Below are 26,948 nucleotides of genomic sequence, written 5' to 3'. Positions count from 1 at the left end.
GATTTCTCAGAGTTGGGAAAGAAAAGAAGAGAGAAAAATTAGAGTTTGTGCATACAGATGTATGGGGACCTGCTCAGGTATCATCTCTCGGTGGCTCTCATTATTATGTTACCTTTATTGATCATGCAACTAGAAAAACTTGGATTTATTTTATTAAGAATAAATCTGATGTATTTGATACTTTCAAGAAATGGAAAGCTTTGCTTGAGATTGAGACATGAAAGAAATTGAAGTATCGTAGATCAGACAATGGAGGTGAATATTGTACCAAAGAGTTTGATAGGTACTGTTCAGAGCATGGAATTCATAGAGAGAAGACAGTTCCAAGAACACCACAAGAAAATGGTGTGTCAGAAAGGATGAACAAAACAATCATGGAGTGTGCAAGGCGCATGAGATTACATGCAGTATTGCCTTTACAGTTTTGGGCAGATGCTGTGGATACTGTTGTTTATCTAATAAACAGAGGGCCTCCAAGTTCCTTGGATGGTGGTGTTCTAGATGAAGCATGGACAGGTAAAAAGGTAAACTACTTCTTTTTAAAACCTTTTGGTTGTGAAGCCTTTGTCTATATTGATAAAGAAAATAGAACAAAGCTTGAGGCAAAGTCAAAGAAATGTACCTTTATTGGATTTGGTGTTAATGATTTTGGTTATCGCCTATATGAATATGAAAATCACAAAATCATTAGGAGCAGAGATGTAATATTCAATGAAAAGGTCTTGTATAAAAATTAGCTGTAGGAAAAGAAATAGGAAAAAGAAAACAAGGAATACCCAGTTCTTGATGAAATCACTGAAAAAGTAAAGGTGCCTGAAAATAATAATAATCAACAACAACAAACACCACAACAGCAACAGGCACCCCAAACACCTGAAAGTGGTGTTAGAAGATCTACCGGGATAAGAAAACCCCCTGAACGATACTCTCCTTAATTATATTATTTATTTTTGACTGGTTCTGGTGAACCCGAATGTTATGAAGAAGCAATGCAGGTTGAAAGCAGGAAGAAGTGGGAGGTAGCCATGGAAGAATAGATGGACTCCTTAATGCATAACTAGACTTTGGACTTAGTCAGATTGCCTGTAGGAAAAACTACATTGAAGAATAAATGGGTTTACAGGTTGAAGGAAGAAGACAGAGGAAAACAAAGGTACAAAGCTAGACTTGTGGTGAATGGGTTTGCACAGAAGTAAGGTATTGATTTTGATGAAATATTTTATCCTGTTATTAAAATGATTTCAATCAGAACTATTTTAAGTCTAGTAGCAGCTGAAGATTTTCATCTTGAGCAGTTAGATGTAAAGACATCGTTTCTCCATGGGGATTTGGAGGAAGAGATATATATGCAACAGCAACAAGGATATGAGGTAAAAGGGAAGGAGAAACTAGTGTGCAGGTTGAAGAAGAGCTTGTATGGCTTAAAACAGGCTCTAAGGCAGTGGTATCTAAATTTTGACAAGTTTTTGTCTGAACAAGGTTATACTAGATGCCACTCTGATCATTGTGTTTATCTAAAAAAGCAAAATAATGGCAGCTATATTATATTGTTACTGTATGTAGATGACATGCTTGTTGTAGGGTCTAACATGCAGGAAATAAATGTGCTCAAAAGAAAATTGGAAAATTCATTTGCAATGAAGGATTTGGGAGCTGCAAAACAAATCCTTGGTATGAGAATCACTAGAGACAGGAAAAATCGAAAATTAACATTGTCTCAAAATGAGTACATACAAAAGGTGTTGAAAATATTTAATATGCACAATGAAAAACCAGTTAGTACACCTTTTGCTAGCCATTTCGAACTTAGTAAGGAAATGTGCCCAAAGATCCAAGAAGACATGGATTATATGTCTAAAGTTCCATATGCATCAACACTTGGAAGCTTAATGTATGCAATGGTCTGCACAAGGCCTGATATTGCACATGCAGTGGGAGTTGTAAGTAGGTACATGAACAATCCAGGAAAGGAACATTGGATGGCAGTGAAATGGATTCTCAGATATTTGAAAGGTACCACAAATCAAGCATTATGCTTTGGTGGTGCAAAAATTTCTCTACAGGGATATGTTGATGCAGATATGGCAGGTGACAGAGATAACAGGAGGAGCACTACAGGATATGTATTTACTGTTGGTGGAACAACTATCAGTTGGGTTTAAAAAATTCAAAGTGTTGTTGCACTTTCAACAACAGAAGTAGTGTATGTTGCTGCTACAGAGGCTAGTAAAGAAATGATTTGGCTACAAAGGTTTATGGCTGAATTAGGTAAGGAGCATGATATGGGCATGTTATACAGTGATAGCCAAAGTGCCATTCATCTTGAAAAGAACTTATCATTTCATTCTAGGAATAAACACATATAACTCAAGTACCATTTCATATGATCAGTGTTGGAAGATGGAGAGTTGAAGCTAGAAAAGATACACACTAGCTAGAATCCTGCAGACATGTTAACAAAAGTTGTAACTAGGGAGAAATTGAGAATATGCTCAGTTTCAATTGGTCTTCAAGGATGATGACGAAGATGAGAAACAACCAGGTCCAAAGAGAAGTCATTGTCTAGCAAATGAAGCAGTGGTGGAGTTGCTACAATCATTCTCCAAGTGGGAGATTGTTGTGTGTGGAGCATGATTATTCAGAGGTCTTTGTTTCAGCTGAATCTATACCCCGGGAAGTTTCTACACCCCTCCACGCAGGGGGTGCGGGGGGGACTTGTCCCCCTTGTGGGGGTCAGGGTGGCGGATTGCCCCCGTCTGGGGGGTCCGGGGGCTAGCGGTCCCCTGGCGAGGGCTCAGGGGTAGTGCCCCTGAAGCAAAAAACAAATGTAAAATTGCCTTGTAAAAGTATAGTAATTTCTAGTCAATCTGGGCCGCTCATTAGGTGGATGATCTGATGGTATAACTTATGTTTATTTTAGGGTTTTTTGCCCTAGAAGGAAACCCCTCTCTTTGTATGAGGGCATCGTATTTGAGGCTGGGATATAGATGTGTATTCTGTGAGAGAAAACAGAGGATATTACAGTGGATTTTCTGTAGGTTGTGTCTCTTCATTTTGCTGGATAATAGAAATGAAGGACTGGTTTCTCGGGGTGGACGTAGCCCAAACTGGTTGAACCACGTATATCTATGTCTCTCTTGTTTTATGCATTTTCTGTGTTTATATTTCTGCAATATTTTATGTGTTCCATTGCTCCATAATATATAATTTTATAATAGAAGAAAACAAATGGTTCTCCTTCTTCATTAAATCATCTTCAGGTCTTCACGTTAGAAGAAAATATTATTCTTCTTAAGCTAAAAATTGGAAAATAAGACTTTCCTCTTTAGAATTCATGAAGTGGATATCCTTAAGGGAAGGATTCATTCTCTTCTTTGTGGGAACATAAAAACCAAATCCTAGGGTGGTAGGAGTGGGAAGTTTTATTCTCCACTCCCACAAAATTATAGAATTAACCTTCTCCTCATGGCTCAAGAAAAGATCAAGCAATCAGGAATAAGGCTATGGCCTTTATTAGGGATTGAAAATAAAAAATTAGTTCGATATTCAAAACTTAAACATCCTTATAGATTCTTAAATTATCCTTCAGATCCTATGTAATAAATCATCTTCAAAGGCCCCTAAGGCTATGGCCTTTATTAGGGATTGAAAATAAAAAATTAGTTCGATATTCAAAACTTAAACATCCCTAAATAATTCTATGGCCTTATTTTCAATCCCTAAATAAGGCTATGGCCTTTATTAGGGATTGAAAATAAAAAATTAGTTCGATATTCAAAACTTAAACATCCTTATAGATTCTCAAATTATCCTTCAGATCCTATGGAATAAATCATCTTCAAAAATTCCCCATCTTAATTATATTCCTAAAAGGGTGACTATACTTCTATCAAGGACTAGGAAATACGAAATCTTCCACATTTTCAAGAAACATAACCAAATTGTGGATCAATGGTTAATGAAGGAGTAATACTACCTCTTGGAACTCTAAGAAGGCATCATTCAACCATCACATGTGATCTGATAATCACCCTATAAGTGACTGTTGGAGAGGCAAATCCCATCTATGGATAGAGGCGATCCCTACTAGCCCAGAATGGGTCTAGCAATAATCAGTCAATGCTACTATGCAAGTTCCTAATTGCAATTAAAAGGTAGGCAAAGAACACCTACTTGGATTCCAGCGCTGTCGTTTGATGAAGAGATGCCACCTTCGCTCCTCCGCTCTGGCTGGTCACGATCCTCCGCGATCTCCGCGAATAGATACCTGCACACACGAAGAGGAAACAAACACAAGCGTGAAATCTAATAAAAGAAACTATACATCAGTCAGAAAGGATGTAATTCACATTAACCATTGCATAGGCAAATGAGAATGGAACAATAATAGTAGTCATCTATTATTAATCAAGCAGAGAAGAGTACAACCAAATGTTCTGACGTCGGTATCCTTCTCAGGAGGGGCCAGTCAGCAAGTCTCTTAAGCATTCACCTTTGGAAATGATTCTCCCAAGACAAGAAACTCTCTCTCTCTCACACAAGCAACACAACACAACCTTCCCTAAGCAATCAAACACTTCCACACTTATCACACCAACTACCTATAGTAGAAGCAATCTGAGCACTATGAGCTCCACACAATCCAAGCTATTCCAAACTAGATGCTCATGGTAATGGTGGAGGTTTATATAGGAGAAGGAGTCTCCTTGAATGGTGGAAGGATGAGCTTATCTTCAAGGGAAGTAGTTGCAAAGGGTCGAACAGACATGCCATAGAAGGGAGGCGATACTCATAAAGCCAACAACCAGGTCTGGAGTTATCTGGAAGGCTGGCTATTGGAACAAATTCACCCAAACTGGATCAGCGCGGGTGCATAACTGGTCTGGCGCACTGACGTCGCAAAGACATAATGGAAAGGGCCATGTCAGTGCGGGTAAATACAAACAGAGGCTGCGCTGGTCATGAAATTCGATCAGCGCGGGAAAGTCGTGTGCTTCCGCGTTGGCAGCGCACGCGGTCTGTTATGAAGCGCCAGTCATCGCGGATATTTTAGAAACAGACGCGCTGATGAGGAAAACTTTGGAAAAGTGGGTTTTTTGGCCAGTTCAGAAGGCATGAACTTGATTATTGTGAATTCCTGACACAGTAGGGTAACTGACAGGGAGACAGTGACAAATTACTGTGTAACAGATGCCCCCTAAAGCATGAAGACCGAGAGAGTGGGAGGGGTGAAATGCTTTACAAAACTTGCCGAACTGGAACACCACCAGGAAGGACTGAACACCTCTAATAATCAAGTACATGCAGTCTAGGCATGGGCGCAGCCATCTGAAAGTTTCCATGAAGACTCAGGTATGGGCGCAGCCATCCATCAATGAGTCATGTAATGATCATCCACAAAATCGCAACCTGGACCATGACAGACAGAGATCCAGGGTCTTGCGCTCCGTCCCGACCCGAACAAAGTACAAGTCCAAGCATGTGAATACATGAGCCGAAGTCAAACATGCATGAACATCGTCTGATTACCAGTCAATGATGAGAACTGTTAACAGACGCGAGAGGTACCACCAATAATGACAATGGTCCTCAAGGTACTATAGGTACAATCTGCGACGTGTGAATCAATGAGCTGGTGTCGAACAACCGCAGAATCATCCGATCGGAAGCCAATGATGAAAACCTCTCGTCGAACACAAAGAACCTGCCATTGAGGCATGCAGGCTCTAAGGCACCTGAAGGGAGTCTCTAAGTCGCCTTCTCGGATACTGAGTTGAAGTCGACAGGAAGGGACCTTGATCGAAGGTGGGCCATAATGTTTCCCACATCATCGACACGAGACAGAGGTAAAATGATTTGTGTGAGATAGTAGATGAGGTTGTATTATTGCAGAGGTCAACTTCTCTTGAACATATCGGCGGCACGACAGTGGATTTGGCAGTATTTGACATCAAATGAGCAGAGGGTATGATGATGAGGCAATGAGCAAATGAGAGGTCAAATAGGATAACCCGTACCCACGGAGGTTAGTTGTGAAACAAAATGAGAAATTCCAACCCAACACGAATGCAGAACAGTGCCGTGTTCAAGAGCGACATACTGTTGACACGACAATCACAGTTCCATTTTCCCCACCATTTCTGGCAGGTACCCCAGTTATTTTTGGATGACAAGCTTGACAGGGATAGCATATGCTTGGAGAGTGTCATTTCGACGATGCCCGATGTCATCAAGTGTTTAACGAGCCTGACAAAGGAAAAACTCGGCGTCTTTTCTTGTTTAGAGAGTCTGAAAAGACAGCGGAAAAGGAAACTCCAGGGGGGTCCTTTTTCGTAAAGTTGTGTCTCTCGAGCCCAAAAAAGTATAAAACAATGCTCAAAAGAACCGCCCGACTAGTATGATCGAGGAGTACTTTTCGTAAATAGTGCCTTCGACCCGAAAAAGTAAAAAAACGGTAAGAAGCACGTCGTTTTAGAGCCAATAACGAGTGCGAAACGACAAACACCCGGCAATCTTTTTAAGTTAAACGGTCGAAAAAAAGAGCTTTAAAATGACCGCCTCTCGTTCCTTTTAACGAGCCGAAAGGGAGACTCGGCTATCTTTTCGTCTTTAAACGGTCGGAAAAGAGCTGAAAGTAGACCTCCATTTTTATTCTCTTTAACGAGTCAAAAAGGAAAAAATACTTGGCAATCTTTTCATATTTTACGAGTCAGAAAAGAGCTTAAAGGCGACTCGTCCTAGAGGAACGAGTGGTATAAAGGGTAGCAACTGGTTCCGGCAATGGTGGAACTGCTCAAAACATGTAATGGTCAAGAGGCTAGCTAATAAAACCACTCATTGCTGCGGTTCCTCAGGAAAGGATAAACAACCAAGTGAGAGCATATGATCGGCCAAGGAGATGGTAGCAATGGAATGAAACAACCAAGGCTCATCTAGCAGAATTCAGCGGATAAAAATGGCAATCACGAGATGTAAATCGAGTATGGGTTCATTTTTACACAAGCTTGAACCATGGAGAACTTTGCTTGGGTTTGGTTTCATGTTTACACAAGCTTGAAACGAAAAACTATGCTTGTTATAAGTTCGCATGCCCCCAGCATAATGACGCAAATCAAGGTACATGCACCCCAAGCTTCATTGCATTCAACAAAGTGGATGGAATGAAGGTTCACTCTCGAGATCGATGAAAGACTCGACTTGTATTTTACGAGATCTTAATCGAAAGACTCGATTTGGAAAGGGAGGTGTTTCATTTTTAATGAGGTTGACACAGTAAAAGAACTATCCTCATAACCCTTGTTTTATTTTTTAACGAGCTTGACACAAGATCAGGAACTATGCTCGAATACCTAGTTTCATTTTTGAAGGAGCTTGACACCGGAAAGGAACTATGCTGCACTCAGACCCAATTTCATTTTTTAGGGAGCTTGACATAGGAAAGTGAACTATGCTCCTACCAGACCCCATTTCATTTTTTAGGGAGCTTGACATAGGAAAGGGAACTATGCTCCGACCAAGCCTAGTTTCATTTTTTAAGGAGCTTGACATAGGAAAAGAACTATGCTCCAACCAAGCCTAGTTTCATTTTTTAAGGAGCTTGACATAGGAAAAGAACTATGCTCCAACCGAACTGCATCATAATGAACAGGAAGTCGGTGCTTCCAAGAGTGTCACTCCCGGTGGAAGGGAAACATCTTGGAAGTCAGGGCCCAATGCCCCCAGGACACTATGCATGACGGTGTCATCACTGGATACAGGCACGGGGTAGGTGGCCACGTAGTTGATCTGTGGTGGGGAAGATACAACTGGTGGATAAAAACTAGGAGGGGACAACAACTGCGCAGGAGGCATTGGGGGACTAACGAACGACAATTGATCGATAGTCACAATTCTTCCATCGTGTGGAAAGCAAACCACAAGGAAAAGCGAAGAAATGAGGGCCCCCATGGCGTAAACATAGTCGCGACCAAGGAGAAGACTGAAGTCTAAAACACCTTGGGTGACCAAGACGTCTATATAGACGGTTTTGCCTCCCAAAGTAATAGGGAACTTCAGGAGAACTCCTAGAGATGGACAGGCTCCTCCGTCGAAGGCCAACAGATTCTGAGTGACTGGCCCAAGCTGCGGGGAACCTAAGGCTTGCCAAATAGTGTACGGCATAAGACTGACATACGCCGCTTCATCCAAAACAGTGCCAGGTACTGCCATAGCACAGGCATGTACTGTGATCTGGAAAGGCATATGGGATGGAAGGCGACCGGCGATCAGGCGATTCCAATCAAAGGAAGCGACCAGACTACTTGGTGGGGGAATCGTATGATTGCCCCCATGTGCTAAAGGAACCGAAGGAGAACCTTCGGGAGCAGCTGGGTTAGGAGAGTCATTGCGAGACTCAGGAGAATCTGAAGAGACGAGAAGAACATGGGCGTGATTCTCTTCTGAAACAGAGTGAGTGAGAGGCGGACTCGAGTCAACACTCTTTCCGACCAATGGTTGGTCTGGAACAGGCTGGGGACAGCTGGGTTCGGGAAGAGGGACCTGGACAAGAGAAGAATGTGAACCAATCTCATTGTCGAGAGGTGGATGATCTGCAGCTGCAGAAAGACGTTGATATCCAACGGGGAGTTGGGGTGAGGGAGCTGGGAGACTTTCCAAGACACTGGAGGCTTTATCCATGAGTGGACAAAGGTGAAGGGGATGATTGCCTTCACAAAGTCTACAGGGGATCTGAATCTTCCCTTTTCCCTTACCTTTGTGAGCCGATAGGGGAACATCGCCGTGAGCCTCAGTGGACGATGAGGGGCGGGCCGCATCGCGAGACCATACTTCTAGTACCCTGGGAATGCCAGGACAATCGCGAAGAAGATGGTCCTCCTTGCATAATCGACAAGGAAACTTAACCTTCCGCGGAGGAGCGGAAGGTGGCCCGACTTCAGGTGTACTCGGAGTAAGAGCTGTACTTCTAGCCTCTCCCTTGGGAGCCTTCTTCTTCTTCGTCTTCTTCTTCTTCTTCTTAGCCACCTGGTTATTCGAATCGAGACTTTCACCAGGCGAAGTACAAGAGGAAGACGTAGAAGTAGGCGTCGAAGGGGAGAGATCCACCTTAGGATCAACATGATGTTGTTCAGGTGGAGGGACTGATGGACTAGCAGCCGACACGGTAGGGACCAAAGAGGTTGAAAACAACCAAACAGGCAACCCGACAGTTAACCCCGGAAGGGATAACATTGCCATATAAGGAGCACCAACATTCCCGAGAGGAGGGAAATGACCAGGATTCCCGTCAGGAGGGGAACTTGGGTTGGTGAACCCCGGAAAAGTTGCCATGGCAAACAAAAAGAAACCTACTCGAGCTAACGCACACAAGATCTAACCAGGTGATGTTAACGTGGCCGAATAAATTTTTAAGACACAGGAACTAAACTTGACCTTTTCATGTTTCAAGAGTCGAGAAAAGGATGAAAAGATGACTCTAGTCTCCTTCGAATGTTTAATGAGCACGAAGTGACAAGACGCTCACTGGCACCTTTTCTTTTAGGGAGTCTGAAAAGGATCAAAAGTGACTGCTCTGGAGATTCTAGGCAAAGGATTTACCAAGCAATCCATAAAACTGCTTATACACCTTGGCAATCGTATGAGAACCAAGGACTTTCCGTACTGCAGTCAATCTTCCCGAATGCTATGTTCGGTGCGTTACGGTTCGCAGGGCGGCAGACTCGGCTTCCTATTGATCAAGGATAAAAGCCTAGTGGGGTCTCCCTATATACGCGATGATACGTGGGAGCACAGTCCGTGTTAGACCACTATCGAGTCACAGAAGGAGGAATCACCCAACCACAATGTGAAACAATAGTGACTATGTTTAAAGACGCCGGAACACGTCTCTAACCTAGACCTCTAGATATTTGTGTTAAGTTCCAATGCGTTTTTAGGTTTATTCAGTTTATTTTATGGTTGATCTTGAATTAAGTTTCAGTTTCAGGCCTTATCGTGTGATCTCTCACAATTCCCCAGATGCAAGCTATATGCCAAAGAATACCATTTTGTTCGATGAATTCTAACTATGAGAAGGTTAAGAGCTTTCAATCAAACAAAATGAAATCAAACAATCAAACAACCTAATGCAGCTAATGACAAAGAAATGAAACTTTTCTTTTGAGAATGCAAATCAACAAAATGCTCTTTCCTTTGATTAACTATTGAATGCAAAAGATTTTAGTTCGATTTTCTTTTCAATGACATAATGCATTTACAATGAATTTTGAGAGACGGCAACACTGGGTAAAGAAAACAAAAAATCACTCAATGGAACGCACAACAAGCGTGAAAAGAGCTGGTTGAACCTAAGCAATTGTAATCTATGTCTGGGTGGCGAAGAGTGGCCGAAACAACCGAAGGGCTGGTTCAAAGACAATCACCTAAACAGCCAAGCAAAGAAAGCGAAAAAGGAAGGTTTACGCAGTAGCAAAGGCAAGTAGCAACGAACTTTTGCGAACAAGTGAACAAGCGAACAAAACAAGGTTGGTCCAGTGAAAACTGGATGATGGCACTAGGTCGCGGGGCGCAAAAAATGAAATTCGTTCGACAAGGCTTTGCAAGCAAGTGTGCAACAGTTCAAACAATGAATATCAAGTCACAAACCAAGTAGAAAGAGCTGGAGACAGCCAAACCAACAGATTCAGGAGGCAAAACTGAGACAATTTCAATTTTACAGGATCAGCGCGGGTAGCCTTCAACAACTGTGCACTGAAACTAGGTCACACGTAGCAACTTGGCACTGTCAGCGCGGAAGGACACGGACTAAGCGCGCTGGTTCGATTTCAGAACCGTCGCGACTGTTTCATGTGAAAGCGCGATGACAACAGGTTTAAAGAAACAGCTAAGCGCTGTCAGCGCAACTGTTTTGATATAAACCGCGTTGAGGTTAAAAAGAGGCAAAAACAAGCCAAGAACTCCCAAACCAAGGCCAGAAATCTTTAAACGATTCATACACCTCTCAGATTGACCTAGGAAGTCTAAAAAAAGAGAACTAATCCCTAAACTCGAAAAGAGAGAACAATCAAACTTAACACAAGAATGGACACAAGAGACAAAACGCTGAACTCCCGAGCGGAGTCGCCAAATTGTTGGACAGGCAAATCCCCTCTACGGATAGAGGCGATCCCTACTAGCCCAGAATGGGTCTAGCAACAATCAGTCAATGCTACTATGCAAGTTCCTAATTGCAATTAAAAGGTAGGCAAAGAACACCTACTTGGATTCCAGCGCTGTCGTTTGATGAAGAGATGCCACCTTCGCTCCTCCGCTCTGGCTGGTCACGATCCTCCGCGATCTCTGCGAATAGATACCTGCACACACGAAGAGGAAACAAACACAAGTGTGAAATCTAATAAAAGAAACTATACATCAGTCAGAAAGGATGTAATTCACATTAACCATTGCATAGGCAAATGAGAATGGAACAATAATAGTAGTCATCTATTATTAATCAAGCAGAGAAGAGTACAACCAAATGTTCTGACGTCGGTATCCTTCTCAGGAGGGGCCAGTCAGCAAGTCTCTTAAGCATTCACCTTTGGAAATGATTCTCCCAAGACAAGAAACTCTCTCTCTCACACAAGCAACACAACACAACCTTCCCTAAGCAACCAAACACTTCCACACTTATCACACCAACTACCTATAGTAGCAGCAATCTGAGCACTATGAGCTCCACACAATCCAAGCTATTCCAAACTAGCTGCTCATGGTAATGGTGGAGGTTTATATAGGAGAAGGAGTCTCCTTGAATGGTGGAAGGATGAGCTTATCTTCAAGGGAATTAATTGCAAAGGGTCGAACAGACATGCCATAGAAGGGAGGTGATACTCCCAAAGCGAACAACCAGGTCTGGAGTTATCTGGAAGGCTGGCTGTTGGAACAAATTCACCCAAACTGGATTAGCACGGGTGCATAACTGGTCTGGCGCGCTAACGTCACAAAGACATAATGGAAAGGGCCATGTTAGCGTGAGTAAATACAAACAGAGGCTGCGCTGGTCATGAAATTCGATCAGCGCGAGAAAGTCGTGTGCTTCCGCGCTGGCAGCGCACGCGGTCTGTAATGAAGCGCCAGTCATCGCGGATATTTTAGAAACAGACGCGCTGATGAGGAAAACTTTGGAAAAGTGGGTTTTTTGGCCAGCTTAGAAGGCATGAACTTGATTATTGTGAATTCCTGACACAGTAGGGTGACTGACAGGGAGACAGTGACAAATTACTGTGTAACAGTGACCTCAGTTAAAGATTTTTTAAATAAAGGTATTACAGAATCATGTGTTGGTGTGTGTGTCTATGTTATTTAAGCAATGGATTGATCAGATTGCAAATACATAGACACTTGAAATGGAAAGACAACAAAGAAATACAACAAGCAAATACAAGGACACAAGAAATTAATAAGGAGCTACATCTTCGGTCCAGCTCTTAGTGGTGGCCTTATTTTATTGTGTCTTAAGCAAAGAATTACAATACAGGAGCTCAATATGAGTCTCCTGAAGCAGTTTTGCTTTGGCAGGGTGGTTCTTGGATTCGTCAAGCCACTGGAGTCCATAGACTCTTTTCCTACTAGCTCCTTGACCTATCTGGTCTGACAGATCCTCTCCTGGATGGCTTGAATCTCTCAAGCTCTCTGGTGCTTGACGCTACCTCTGGTCAGCTCGGCCCTCTGTCTTCTTTCTGCTTTTGCTTTGCTATTTTCTTCACTTCTCTATCTTCTATTTTCCTCTCGGTGTTCTGTCCTCCTCTCAGGGTTCTAGTATCCTTCTGCGTTACCTGTGCATGGCTTCAAGGCCATTTGAGCTTAGGGCTATTAAGTTCCTCTTCCACCTTCATCGGATCACCTTCTGCAGTTGCGCTTGGAGTTCCCTGTTCAGTGTCATGATCACATGGAGTGGCCACATGTCCTCTTGTAAACTACGCTAGCTTACTTTGTTAGTTCAGTTCTTCAGTTACGTCGTGGTATGAGACTTCCTCCACCATGGTGGTCAAAGCAGACCTCAAATTCTTCTTAATCACGACTTATTCCCTCATTAAATCTAGTCTTGCCATCAGGCGCGATCTCAACCGTCCGATTTGGATCCCCTAGATCCAACGCCATCCGCTCATTTTGCGTGGTTGACTTTCTCGACCGTTAGCATGCGATGAGTGGCGGTTTTCTCTCTCCTTTGCTTGCCATGCGTTGATCGCTGAGTGGGATTGCTCCAATTTCTCCAAAACTACTTACCGTTTGAGGGTGCCCCGATCAATACCGCCGGTTTCGGAGTGGGTCCTACCTTTTAGCTTTCGCCTTTCCCCCACAGTTCATGGCTCTTCTATGCAACCGAGTGCTCGGGGATTCTCCATTTTGAGGGTTTTCACCCAGTGATACAGGATTAGCGCTTCAAAAACCTCCTCTGTTTCCTAATCTGGGCCTCCTAGAGGTTAATTTCACTTCCCGCGCAGTCTCCATGGGCCTCGGTCAGCATGCTTTGACCGAGGTCCTCGTCATTCCATGCTAGCTGCCACTGCCACTGGTTTGAGGTGTTTTTGATCACTATTTTGAATTCTTTGAAGTCTGTCCTGACCTGCTATAGCCATGGTTCTTTTGATTATTCTTCATGGATCCAATTCGAATCACAACCTTCCCACTGAAAAGCCTTTGTACCACCAAAAGTTAGTTTTTAAGCATCAGCTAAGTGAGGGTATTGTTTTCTCACTTGCCCAATCTCAATCCACTTTTCAATGCTTAGCTTTAAAACTTTGAGCCCAACTCTAAGGTACTCAACATCTCCCCTACGTGTTGTCCTCACCTTCCTGTCCAGCACTGTGTCTTCCTGCAATTCATCAAGATATTCAGGTAGCAGGTCATCGATAAAGGGAAATTAACTCTACTCTTCAGGGCCCTCAATCATTGAAGATTCAAACAATTTCAAGCCATCTGCATTTACGACTGAGTAGATGTGCATGTAAGCTAGTAGATCAAGGCAAAAATCATTTTCACCAATCTTCTCAAGTATCCTAAAGGGTCCATACCTGATAGGATTTAGCTTTTTACCTTCACCTTGCATCCTGTCCTTGCTGATATATAGCCAGACCTGGTCACCAACTTGGAAACTATGCTCCATCTGATGCTTGCCATGCTTAGCCTTGTATTTGGATTGGCCCTTTTCCAACTGTTCTTGTATTGCCTGTTGGATCTCCTAGATTTGTTCAATGAACCTAGTTGGCCTGTCCACATCACTGTGTCCATCAACCATTGTATCTTTACCAAAGACAAAATCCAAAGGAGACCTTGGTGTGAAACCAAAATAGGTCTCAAAAGGAGATCTCTATGTAGAAGAATGTTTTGTTCTATTGTAAGCATGTTGCATATAACACAAATGTTCATCCCAGAGCTTAGGATGTTTTCTGCAATATCCTCTCAGTAACTGGATCACTATCCTGTTAACTACTTTTGTCTGGACATCAGTTTGTGGATGAAAATTTGTGCTTTTCTTCAATTTGGTGTCCATTAGTTCCCACGGACTTTACCAAAACTTCCCCACAAATCAGGTGTCTCAATCAGATACAATAGAAGTGGGTAATCCAAAATCAACCCATACATGTTCAAAGAATAATTTTGCAGTCTGTTCAGCTGTAATCTGTTTATTACAAGGTATCAAAATATGCATTTTGCTGAACCTATCCACAACAACATATAGATAATCATGACCTTTCCTAGATTTAGGCCGTCCTCCAACGAAATACATGGAAACACTTTCCCAAGGGTGAGAAGGAACTGGCAATGGAGTGTACAAGGCTAGTTTTCAGTTGCTGGGCTTGCTTTTAGCACACATAACACACCCTCTTACATATCTAGAAACCGTATCATTCATTTTAGGCCAATAAAAAACCTTTACAGCTGTGCAACTGTTTTACTTACCCAAAAGTGACCTAATATCAGAGAAAAGTGTGCTTCCCTAATTATCTTTACTCTCTCAGTTTGTGGAATGCAGAGTTTCCCACAATGATATAAGAGTCAGTCCTTCACATGATAATCCAATTCTTCTACTCTTTTGCCTTGACTCAAAGTTGCATATACATCTTTAAAGTCCATATCTTGAGCATACTATTCAATGTAGCTTTCATGTAGTTCAAATTATGCTTAAGTATGGTAGATGCATTTATAATGGGTCTAGATAACATGTTTGCAACTTTGTTATGTATGCCCCTTTTATATCTGATGACTAAATGAAACTATTATAGAAAAACCATCCATCTGTAGTGTCTTGATTGCCACAACTTAGTTTGGGAGTGGAGATATTGAAGTGGTTGATGATTAGTATGTATTACTGTCTCTTTGCCCATTAAGTAGTGTTTCCACTTTTTCACACTTTGAACTAATGCATACAATTCTTTATCATATGTAGGATAGTTAACTACTGCGGGATTAAAAGTCTCAGAATAAAAGCATATGGGTTTACCGTGCTGAGTCAACACTTCTCCCACGACATAGTCACTGGCATCAGTTTGGATCTCAAATGGTCTTTGTAGATCTGGTAGTGCTAATACAGGAATTGTACTAATCTTTTCTTTCAAGGTGTCAAAGGCTTTCTGATGTTTTCCTCCCCACTGAAACACCTTGTTCAATCTTGTTAAAGCATGTAACGGAGTTGCAATTGAGGAAAAGTTAGAAATGAACTTTCCTTCAATATTGTGCTACTCGTAAGAAGCTTCTCACTTCTGTAGTAGACTTGGGTTTAGGCTAGTTTACAATGAATGCCACTTTAGAGGGATCTATTTTCAATTCACCACCCCCTACTATATGACCCAAATAATTTAGAGATCTCTTCCCAAATTCACATTTTGAGAGTTTAACATAAAGTTTTTCTCTTTTCAAAACATCTAGTGTCTGCTTAACATGCTTTAAATGTTCTTTCGACATTTTACTAAATATTAGAATGTCATCCAAATACACAATAACAAAATCATCAAGAAAAGGTTCGAGTACATCATTCATTAATCTCATGAAAGTAGCTGGAGCATTAGTTAAGCCAAAAGGCATAACCAGCCACTCATACAATCCCTGCTTTGTTTTGAAAGCAGTCTTCCATGCATCTTGTTCTGCAACTTTGACCTAATGGTATCCACTGTGCAAATCTAGCTTGGTGAAATAAACAGCTTCCTTTAATTGATCTAAAAGGTCATCTATGCAAGGAAGGGGATAATGTTTTTTGTTGTTATATTATTTAGTGCTCGGTAATCAATGCACATTCTCCAAGAGCCATCTTTCTTTCTCACCAAAACGATTGGCGACTCACATGGTGATATGCTAGGCCTAATGAACCCTTTCTCGAGCAACTCCTGCACCTGCTTCTTGATTTCAACATTCTCTAAAGCAGACAACCTGTACATTCCAATGTTAGCTAGTGGAACATCTTGCTGCAAAATAATGTCATGTACTATTCCCTTTTTGGGTGGCAGACCTTTAGGTTCTTGAAATAAGAAATCATACTTTGAAACAACCTTTTCCATATCAGCTTGTTGTTCAGCATTATAGCCCTCAAATACATTGGTTTTATCAGGTTTCTTTTCCTTTACAACCATCAGTAAGAATTGTTTGCATGAATTTATCATTCTTTTCATCTGCCCTGAGTTTATGAGAGTATAATTATTCTTAAGCTTATGAGCTCTTACAAAGTATTCGATTCCATCTTTAACAAGCAGATACTTGTTCTCAGCTATAAAGAAGATAGCCTTCCTATCATACAAGTAAGGACTTCCTAAAACAATTCCACATATATCCAAATGAATTATGTCTAACTCAACCTCATTTACAAATGCTGACCCAAAAGAAAACTTGAGTTTGCACTGTCTAGTCACTTGTAGTTGTGCTTTATCATTCAACCAAACTAATGGGTATGGCTTCTTATGAGTTGTAGTTGCTAATCCCAATTTCTTTACAATTTCTTCAGAAATCAAATTTACTTGTGAGCCACTATCAAACAAAGTATCAATCTTTTGATTTTTGGAAACAACTCGAATATGGAAAAGCTCATGTCTTTTTCTCTAATTTTCTCCATGAATAACAGAGTGGAAAGAATTACTAATAGATGCTTCAGAATTCTTACCTTTTATACCTGTGGCTGCAATAGTTGTTTCATCTCCTGAGTCTGACCCCAAATCTTTCTGAATAGCTGCAACAGTCTTCTTCTTCTTGCCCTCGGACTTCTTAGGTCTTAGCTCTGGATGCAGAATCCAACAATGCTCATCATCATGCCCATCCTCTTTATAGTGAGTGCATGAAGCTTTACTTTTCTCCTTGCTCTTTCTTGTAGTGGGTTGGGATGGTCCCCCAACTTCTGGATTTCCATTCTTTCCTCTAGCTTCTAGATGAGTAGCTTGTACAGATACCTCATCTATAATAGTGGGATTGAACATGAGGATGGTATGCCTCATGTAGTTGTGTAGACCACCAATGTACTTCAAAATAGTCTTTGGTGAGTCTAATGAGATCCCTAGAATCAATGCTCTCTTTCTAAACTCTTGAGTATACCCTTGCACACATTTCCCCTTCAACTGTCAAAGAGTTTGCCAACTCATCATGGCTTGTTGCATGTAGGCCAATGAATAGAATTACTTCTTGATTGCAAAAACAAAGTCACTCTAGACAGAGATATTCTTACCATATCTTTTCATATCAGCTTGGGTTCTTCCTTCCCACCAAACCAAGGCAACACCTCCTAGGCATAGGATTTCCAACTGAATCTTGCTCTTGTCTGAGTCGATGTTCTGTACTCCGCAATACACATCAATTTGTCTAATCTAATTATCCAACTTTTCAGCATTTAGCTCTCCATCATATATAGGCAAATCAAGTTTAACATATAGCTTGATCAAAGATGATTTCTTATTATGCATAGGTCTATTAGGAGGTGTGAGAAAGCTTTCCTCTTTCCCTTTTCCTTTGGAGTGGTCATGGAAGTGAGACTCATCTTCTTCTTTATCTTGTTTAGTACCTGATGAATCTTCATCCTTATGCTTTCTAAAGTCCTTATACATTTATTCTACCATAGACTTTATAGCTAGGAAACTTTCTATGAATTGAGGGTCCAGACCCACAGAACCTTCCTTTGACATTGTCTTCCGAGGATAGACTCTCCCAATTTCAGGGTTAGTTTTGACCAACCTTCCTTCTCCTAATTTGCTTTTGATCTAGTGAGCATTCAACAACTAAACCAACACAAGCTTGTCTAACCTTACAACCTAAAGCTCTAATACCACTTGATCTGATAATCATCCTATGAGTGACCTTAGTTAAAGATTTATTAAATAAAGGTATTACAGACTCATGTGCTGGTGTGTGTGTCTATGTTATTTAAGCAATGGATTGATCAGATTACAAATACACAGACACTTGAAATGGAAAGACAACAGAGAAATACAGCAAGCAAATACAAGAACACAAGAAATTAATAAGGATTTCACCCTATTCTCCAGGGCTACATCTCTGTCCAGCTCTCAGTGGTGGCCTTATTTTATTGTGTCTTAAGCAGATAATTACAATGCAGGAGCTCAATATGAGTCTCTTGAAGCAGTTTTGCTTTGGCAGGGTGGTTCTTGGATTCCCCAAGCCACAGGAGTGCATAGACACTTTTCCTACCAGCTCTTTGACCTCTCTGGTCTGACAGATCCTCTCCCGGATGACTTGAATCTCTCAAGCTCTCTGGTGTTGAACGCTGCCTCTAGTCAGCTCGGCCCTCTGTCTTCTTTCTGCTTTTGCTTTGTTGTTTTCTTCACGTCTTTGTCTTTTGTCTTCCTCTCTGTGTTCTATCCTCCTCTCAAGGTTCTGGTGTCCTTCTGAGTTACCTGTGCATGACTTTAAGGCCATTCGAACTCAGGGCTATTTAGTTCCTCTTCCACCTCCATCAGATCACCTTCTGTAGCTGCACTTGGAGTTCCTTATTCGGCAACATGATTAAGCTCACAGGGAGTGGCCACATGTCCTCCTGTAAACTGTGCCAGCCTGCTTCGTTGGTTCAATTCTTTAGTTACGTCATGGAGTGAGTCTTCCTCCACCATGGTAGTCAAAGCAGACCTTAAATTCTTCTGAATCATGGCTTATTCCCTCGTTAAATCTGGTCTTTCCATCGGGCGCGATGTCAACTATTTGATCTAGATCCCCTAGATCCAACACCATCTGCTCATTTCATGTAGTTGACTTGCTCGACCGTTAGTGTGCGAGGAATGACAATTTTCTCTCTCCTATGCTTGCCATGCATTGATCACTGAGTGGGATCACTCCAATTTCTCCAAATCTGCTTACCATTTGAGGGTGCCCCGATCAATACCTCCGGTTTTAGAGCGGGTGTCGCCTTTTAGCTTTCTCCTTTTCCCCATAGTTCGCAGCTCTTCCATGCGATCGAGCGCTCGAGGCTTCTCCATTTTGAGGGTTTTCACCTAGTGAAGCGCTAATCTCGCATCAAAAACCTCCTCTATTTCCCGATCTGGGTCTCCCAGGGGCTAATTCGCCTCTCGTTCAGTCTCCATGGGCCTCAGTGAGTGCACTTTGACTGAGGTCCTCGTCATTCGACACTGGCTACCACTGCCACTAATTTAAGGTGTTTTTGATCACTATTTTGAATTCTTTGAAGTTTGTCCCAACCTGGTACATCCATGGTTCTTTTGATTATTCTTCATGGATCCAATTCGGATCACCATGTATCATACCATGAATGGAAATTATAAATTAAAGGGGAACCATTCCAAACAAGGAGGGTCAAAATGGAGGACTCCCCTTATCCTCACCATGTAGGAGTTTAGAGAAATATTATAGAAATTTTGAGGTCTAAAATGGAACTCAAAAAAAAATGTACAGCCAAAATAAAATCTATAAGAATCAATAGGATTCAAGATTATGATTTCAACCATGGGGGATGATTCACCATTTTTGAAGTAAAAAAGTAAAATGATTAAAAAAATAAAATGAAAACTACTTTTTCAACTTGTATTTCAACTTATCTCCCTATGCTTTTACTCTAATTTTGAGTGGTAGAAGTTTTTGTATACAAAATTTAATTCCTCATCCAAGGAGTACCCATTTTTCATACTTTTGATGGACCTTGCTACATGAAAAATGAGAAATACATGAAAAAAATGATTGCAATCACAACTTCTCACGTAGTGGGGTCCATATAAAGTGTGAAAAATGGGTACTCCTTGCAGGAAGAATTAAATCCAACATCCAACGAGTGCTCCCGCTCAAAATTTGAGTAAAATGATGGGGAGAAAAGTTGAAAATATGAGTTAAAAAAATGTTTTTTCCTCTTTTCCTTCTAAAATGTGATGACGTAATCTAATATTATTTTATTATTTCCACTATTATTTTAAAATATTCCTTAGGGGGCCCATTTTAGACCTTAAAAATTCTTTAATATTTAGTTTATGAGCATAGAATCCACTTCTTCCTTTAATTGTTCAGGCGTGCTAAAATCAAAGGTGGCATGGATTAAAGGTACAATTCCATATGTTGACCTGATGTCAAAAATGGGTCATGGTTACTCCAATTAACATCAGAATATTGCAGCTCAGGAATAGGCACACTCTAATATTATATTTTTGATGCAAATTTCCACCTCACATGACCAAAAATCGTGTGGAGAGAAATGATATTTATGTGTGGTAACACTCATCTTGGCATGAGAAAGGAGATCGCCCTTAGAAATGATAGGGTACCATATCATATCCCTATTTGGAATATTATATTAGGATCATGCTTTAGATGCACATAGTATTGGGTGGGCCTGAATGAAAAGAACTTTAGACAACGGTTCCCCTACCGAGTAAGCCCAATATTTTACATTTTATTCACATTAATGTTATAAATGTTTCTCCTTCCTTTAAATATATAAAATATTTTTTCTTATTTTTCCATCCTATACAGGATTTTGGTCTCATTAGAGCCAAATAAAATTGTTTCAAGATCAAAATTGACTTGGAGGAGGGAGTTGGACATTTGTTTATATCAGGAGAATTTCCAAGAAAGGAACCCATATAAATTCCAAGATAAGAGAATTTGGGCGATTGTTCAAATTTCTATGGTATTTTCGTTTCCTGAAACTCTTTGAATTAACTTGGAGAGTAGCATAAGGAATTGATTTTTGAAATTTTTAGAGCATAAGCCTAACTCCCAATCTCTAGTTTTTTTCCCATTTATCTCCTTGAGACTAGTGACACTACAAGGACTTTTTTCTCTTTTTGCACATTTTGATTCACATACGGTCACATCACTAAGAAGTAAACCTAAGAGATATAGGTGTATACTCTCAAATCAATAAATTGGAACTTTAGCAACAATTCTTGGCCATGGTTAACATGCTTAACATAATCAACCATGGTCAAACATCACTGAGTGGTGTATGTGGTCAGAAACATTCAACCATATCCCACATGGTAAACCATATTCATATATAGCTAAATTTTGAAAACCATGGTCAAACATGTTTCCCATATTCACACATAGTTGACCATACTCAACCTTTTTCTAATAGCTTCAACCATGGTTATGAAGTTCAACCTTAGTTGACCACATTCAAACATTATCAAACTAGATAAACAATGGTCAACCATGCTGAACAAGCTCAACCATAGTCAACCATGGACAACATGTTCAAACCATACTCATCCATGCCTTACCATGGTCAACATGATCATCAATGGTTATGCTTACTCCACCATAATCTCTCCTCTTCATCCTTGATCCACCATGGTTGGCCATGACCAACTAATGCTAAGCATGGTAAACCACGATTAACCATAACCAGCTATAATCAACCATGATCAACCTCATCAACCCTCTTCAACCATTGTCAACCTTGTTGACCCTCTTCAACAATTAATGTAACCAATTTTTTAACATTAATATAACATCAACCATGGTTTACAATGATCAACCATTGTTGAACATCTTAATCATGGTTGATAATGGTTGGTGTTACAATGGTAAACCATTTTCAAGCATGGTTGATGTTACAATAATGTTCATGACTAAGGTCAACCATGGTTGATAATGGTTAACCATGGTCAACCATGGTAAATATTAATGTAACAATATTATAGTTTTCAACATTATTATTACATTGTTAGGTTAGTGTAATAAAAATACATTAATGGTTAACCATGGTCAACATTGGTCATCCATCGTAATCCATGGTCAACCCTATTCAACGTTAGTCAACCTCAATAACCATTGTCAATAATTGTCAGCCAAGATCGAAACAAACCATAATCAACTAAGGTTAAATATAATATATCCTTTTAATCCCTAGCGAGTGATGCTAATCATTTTTAATCATGTTCAACCAAGGTCAAGCATGTTTTGCCTCAACCAACAATAGTTAACCCTCTTCAACCATGGTAAACATTGTTAATCATGGTCTACCTCATTAACCTTCTTCAACCATTGATGTAATCATTAACTAACCATATTTAAACTAGTGATACCTTCGTGCAATTCTTTTGAAAAATTTATTATTTTATATTTCTTGGAAATATTGAAGCGTAAATATTGGTTTGGTGCCAAGACTAAGTCAAACTGACTTATATAAATAAAGTTTACATTAATACATAAATGTTTCATTTCCTTTGGAAATGACATGGGAAATAACACATGAGTATTGTCCGCTTCCTTTTCATCCAAGAATTTGTTATCGTTAAGTCTAAATGGACCCTCCCAAATTGTCCCAAAATTCCCAGGAGAAAGATTACCACGAGGGAAACAACATAGTTGGAGGGAAATTTTATGTTGGGTGGAATGATAAGCTTATCTAGAGAGATATTGTAGGTTCGGTAAAAAGATAAGCATAAGCACATGTGGAGAGAAAAGCGTTCTTATGAAGGAAAAATAAGATCTTTTTCCTATCGTATAAAAAAAAAGGCCTAGGAAAAAATGTGGGTAGACCTTAAAATTAGGGAACTACTAAAAATCTATTGGCAAGAAAATACTAAATATGCCTAAGTGAAAACAATTTGGACAACTTTCTTTATTGAGAAACCGATATGGTATCAAGGAGCCTAGGCTTGGGGGGAGTTTCTTGGAGAGAAACTTGATGGTGGGGAGGAACATGAAATTTCCAATATCATTCCCATAGGAATTATCATTGGCCGAATACATTGTTACTGGGGTTTACCAGCTCTCCTGACTTTGTTTTGAAGTGGAGTATTTTTTATTTCAATGAATGATTTTTTTATGGAACTTCTTGATGTTAAATTAATGGGAATTGAAAAATTTACATTCAAGAGTGAAGATTACCGTTGCATGCATGTTTGTGTGCATATAATACAGAAAAAGATTAAGTTGTCATCATTACGTAAAGCATCATAAATTCTGACTTTTATTTAAGTATAATTTGATTGTAATCGTAGAGGGAAAACTCCTAGGTGGAATATCCCTACACATTATGAATTTTTTGTAGAACTATGTACATAATAATTTTAAAGGTTTTCCCTTGGAAGGAATATTACACCCTACAATACAAATCTGTCACTTTTATATTTTGTTAATAATTGATATGATGAGTGAACCACATGGGAGACCTAGAGAACATTGATTGTGGCTCTGAATGTAACTATAGTAGGTAGAAAAATATAATAAAGGTTGTTGTGGAAGGGAATGTAATTTAGTAACAAACAATTTTATCAAATGCATGTAGCATGGCATAATCACAAACTCCAATAGTGTGAATACAAAAGGGTATGAAATATTGTAATATATGAGTTATGACTCCTATTAGAGGTGTAAAAGCACTATGTGTTGGGAAAAGTACCGAGAGGGGGGGGAGGGGTGGGGGCTGAGTCAGTATTTTAAATTCAAAACTTCCAAATTTTATATTTCAAAAAATATATGCTAAGGTTATTAAGGAAACCTCCATATGTACGCTACTTTATAGAAGGAAACCAATGAATATCTAATTTACTAATATTTATGAACTCTATCAAATAATTATCTTCAATCAATGCATCAATAGATTAATTACTTTCAGTATGCAGTAAAGAACATAAATAAATCACAACAAACACACATAGAACACCAAGATTTTAGGTGGAAATCCAATGTGAGAGAAAACCACCACTGGTGCTATCTTTGTCTTCTTTCTTTAAATATAAATAAAATATTACATTTTTACTGATGCATACTCTTGTGAGTATGTAGGCACCAACTTACAGAAGGCTGCAATTTTTTCTCATTCTCCAACACCCACTAGAAGGGAGCTACAACCCCCTGAACTAGTTTACCGGCCCCTACCAGAAGGGAGCTCCTAACCCCTTTGTGAAGGCTGCAACCCTAAGGTCCTTGTGGACAACTTTTTAGAATGTTTTAAACTAGATCCACCTGTCAAACAATCATTACATAACATGTAGGCCACTTTTCATCAAATTTTCAAATTAGACTCATATTAACAATAGACCTAAATCAACTAAAGCATTGAATCTAAGACACTGTGACACTGCAAATCAATTGAAATTCTGTAGCATCAAGTGAATGATTGCAAAAGCCAACCAAAAACAACAAATATCAAATTATGTACATGATTTTACTAAATAAGTCTTGCATACATACACATTTTTTCTTAACAATACCTACATACAAATCTCAAAATACTGAACACTAAATCATTAATCACCAACCATTCACAGACCATTCCACTAACTATAGATCACTGAATCAATCACAAATTTTTGAACCAATTGTAGATCATACACTCAGTCAAACTTCTATACCAAGTCACTTCAATTATTATAAATACATCATTGGGAGATAGTAGCAAGAAAACTAGACAACATCAATTGTAAACATCAATCATCAAAACTGTAAACACCAATTATTAAATAAAACCCTATTTTGTGTATGCAGTTTCCACAAGGAATATCCACGCATGTACACACGTACCATGAAAAACACTCATGTATGGATCTGCACATACCAAAAATTATTTCGCAGAATGTATACGCTACCTTTGAAAGGTGGATCTGCATATGTACGCAACTATGCCCAAACATACCTACGTACAAATCTACAAAAATTTTGCTGAAAATGTAATATCACTTTTAAAAACCTTTACTGTCAACACTATAGGCTAAATATATCATTTAGATCATAATATCAAAATTTATTCAATATTAGCTACTTACACCTTTTTAGTAAGTAAATCAATCAAGGACACCTATCAAAATATTTTAGATATTTTAGATCTGAGTCTTGTCATTTCTCCTTGGTGCACACCTATTTCAGATCAAATCATTCATAGAGAACCCAATATTTTCACACATAACACTTTGATCTCCATCTATTTATACAAATTTAGCCTTAGTTAATACCTTAGGCCAATCCCTTAGTAATGTTGTTGGTATTCTTTGACGGGATCAAATAACCATTGTTGTACCCATTGCTATGGGCCAATACCATGGTAAAGAACCCTGGTATCTGTTAGCACAGATCTAGGCTAAGTCATGAGTAGGTTTTAAACTTTTTATTTTTTAGGATTAATTTTGTAAATTTAAAAAAAATTAAAACGCTACTGGAATTTCCGGTAGCGCCTGATTTTCTTTTTTAGACAGTCTCCCATGTTTTTCGGATAGTCTTTTCATTATTTTTTTGGTTTATAAATTTTTCGATGCTACTAGAATTTCCAGTAGCGTCTCCCGTTTTAAAAAAAATAAAGCTAAAAACGCAAACATTTTCGATTGTCCACGTGTCATAATGGCAAAATATTTAATCCAAATCATGATATTTCAAGATTGGATACATCAAAAACTTTAATTCAAGTCAAGTGGTAGTGGTTAATCAATTTGGTTGATCGAATTAGCTAGGTGTCAGTCACAACCATAGCCAGTCATTGCTTACTCCACTGATCTTAAATAAACCTGTGTTTCCAAAGTTAAAACATGTCTACAGCATCAGTATTAGCTTTATGTTTGGATTCTAACAGTCATTCTTTCTATTCTACGTAATGCACTACTGAATTTCTGGCCAGTCCGAATTAAAGCAGAAAAATTGCCAGATTTGCAAAAAATCTCATACAACCACCTGTAGCAGATTAGCTGGACTCTCCAAAGCAACTTGACTTCATCATTACTATTACATGTTGTCTATTATGACATGAAATCTAATTTAATCATGAAGAATCATATGGATAGGAGATTGAACCAAAACTTTATTTCAAATATTTGAAAATGGAGGAAATTTCACTATTTCGAATTTTTGGAGTGCAACAAAGGAGATAGTAATTGAGGTGGTTAAGAACACGTGCCATTTTTTCAGGCAACCTAATTCAAGCTAATTGCAATTTCTGTTGGGTAAGCTTCCATACTTTGACACCTATTCATCATAACAATCAAGAAGATATCTATGGCATCAATCTCTAGGAAAGGTGGAAAGCTTAAGAGAATCGAACCTCAAGGAGCTGAACTAGTTGATGTTAATCGAAGTGTTAGAACACTGTTTATTGAGGTAGGCTGGTATCCACTCTATACTAGGTTAGGAGGCTCACATCAAGGTGTAGCCCAAGAGTTTTCTCAAACTTTCAATGGACAGGAAGCTTCCATCTTTGGTTTTAAATTGTAGGTTTCAGAACAGTCAATTGCAAAAGCTTTCAACCTTCCCTAGGAAGGAGAAAAGTGATTTAGGGGGAAAATCATTAAAGGAGGAGATATCAATACTTTTATTAGAGATGAATATAGAGATACTAATTGGGCCAAAGGAACTCCTAGCAATTATCTTAAGAAGGAATGGGAAGAAACAATCAAACTGTTTAAGATTTTTCTCACTTGTGAGAGAAGGTATACAGTAGTATTTATTTACCATATGAGGTTTCTTTTCCATTTTGCAGGTATGAGGACTCTTAATTTTCTCTATTTCATATTGAAGAGTCTGACCAAAATGGCAGCTAGAAT

The sequence above is a fragment of the Pinus tabuliformis genome, chromosome J, assembly GCF_031772625.1.
Source record: "Pinus tabuliformis cultivar Carrire ecotype Pingquan chromosome J, CPIR1, whole genome shotgun sequence".
Lineage (NCBI taxonomy): Eukaryota > Viridiplantae > Streptophyta > Pinopsida > Pinales > Pinaceae > Pinus > Pinus tabuliformis.
The sequence above is the reverse complement of the archived record's forward strand: the minus strand, read 5'-3'. Positions refer to the sequence as shown.